Below are 1,864 nucleotides of genomic sequence, written 5' to 3'. Positions count from 1 at the left end.
AAAAGTAACTATAAAAGCTTTATAAATTCAATGGTATCGAGATGGCTAAGGGCATATTTTTAGACACATGCCGAATACTAAGGTAATTGAGTGGAAATTTAAGAATGTTGGCAAAATCAAGTGTTGCTAAATACTGTATTATGCTTGAGGAGGAAATAAGACTCGTTTACAACACATTCATGAGAAAGAGAAGAAAGGGAAATTAGTAGTCCAAGTTCTTGATGCCAAAGGACTAACTTTTAGTTTTCAGTTGCTGAATTCCGTTCCAAATATGAGCTACTGATGCTGTTTATGGATCTGCCTCCTTGATATCGTTCTTTGCTGCTACATGTTCTTGTCCATTCCTTGCTTCAATGATTTTACAATTGCTTGAGGAGCTGCTATTATTACACCGACTATAGCAGCTGGTTGCTGCTGCCTGCACTGATTTTAGTAGCTTCTAGCTGCTCTGTTTGGGAGTTAGTTTACTGCCTTAAAAATTGCAGCTTCAATTTGGTGAATTAAGGCTGCCAATTGGGGACTTCTTTGACACAATCAGTCAAGAAGGGAGAAGCAAGAAAGAGACTAAAAATGGTTGATGCCTTCATAGTTTGCCTCAAGCTGTTACAAGACTTGTTCCCACCGATTATTGTTGCCACATGTTTGCAAATTGCTCCAACATGGGTTGCAAAATATTTATATAATTGCATAGATTGTTTCAAATGTTGCTTGTTGTAAACAACATTTAGTCACTGCCATTTGAGCTCAATGTGTGATACTTAATTTGTTGGTGTCTTGTTTCAGATTGGTGCAAACACCTCGTACTTCCCTGCAAATCAAGCTAGGTAAAACTATAAAAAGGTTTTTTTGTCTTTTTATTTTCTAGGCCTTTCTTTTTTAATTATTTATTGAGTTTAATTGCTTTATATCATTAGCAGCAAAAAAGTTCATCTTTCTCGGTAACCAACACTGCCAAAGAAGCTCAGATTCACTGAGGAACCTGTAGCAGTAAGAATCTATCCACAAAAGATATACAATTTTTAATTGCTTTTGAAAGCAGTTTAAGGGAGATGAAGCTCATCATTCAGTTACAAACACCAAGCAGAAGGAACATGTTTCAGGTAACATATCTAACAAGCATCCCTCTATAAACATCCAAGGCTTTATTTAGTAGCATTTTCTAGTAAGAGAAAACTACTGAAAACATATATTCTTAGTCCATGTAGAAATCCCTATATCTGAGCAATGAAACAAATAAACATGGCAAATTATTTTTATATATATGGTTGATGGTAAAACTATAACACAGAACTTACTCCCAATTCAAACTCTTTGTACTTTTTCCCCTGCTGAACAAATGCTTTAGAAAATATAGTGCTTTGTCCTTCATGACATGATTGAATATTCCTCAATCAATGCTTTTTTTTTTAAAAAAAGCTAAGTTCTTGACTCGACTCAACTTGTTTGAGAATGAGATATTTTATTATAATGATATGACCACAACTGCATGCTGATAATTTTGATCATAGGCATCTGGGAATTCTGTAAAGTTGGGAGCTATTTTGGGTCTTAGATTATTGGGTATTTGTAGTAATAGAAGTGATACTCGAGAATACCTCTATATGTATATAGTTGAGGTAATGTCATCAATCTCTGAACTTTCTCTTGCTTTTCGACGTTAAGTTTAAAAGCCATGAAGTTGGTTATGCAACCAGGGAACCTACAAAGAGCTCTGTCTCAAAAGATAGGGAGTTCTGTGACATGTGTTGGATAGAAATTTTCTTTACATCCAACTATGAAGTCTCGAATTCTATTATCTTATAATTCAAGCTTTGTACTTCGGAAGAATCTTTATGTTGTTGTAATCATAGTTCTGACATTTCTA

The 1,864-nt window shown here is 34.7% G+C and overlaps 1 long non-coding RNA gene across 1 annotated transcript; it reads left to right on the top strand.

Annotated features, from left to right (window-relative positions):
- Positions 1-1,639, top strand: LOC107904170 (uncharacterized). The gene is made up of 2 exons (XR_001686146.2): positions 1-824; positions 915-1,639. It is a non-coding gene; the product is annotated as an uncharacterized lncRNA (long non-coding RNA).
- The last annotated feature ends 225 nt before the right edge of the window (positions 1,640-1,864 follow it).

The sequence above is a fragment of the Gossypium hirsutum genome, chromosome D05, assembly GCF_007990345.1.
Source record: "Gossypium hirsutum isolate 1008001.06 chromosome D05, Gossypium_hirsutum_v2.1, whole genome shotgun sequence".
Lineage (NCBI taxonomy): Eukaryota > Viridiplantae > Streptophyta > Magnoliopsida > Malvales > Malvaceae > Gossypium > Gossypium hirsutum.
The sequence above is the reverse complement of the archived record's forward strand: the minus strand, read 5'-3'. Positions and strand labels throughout refer to the sequence as shown.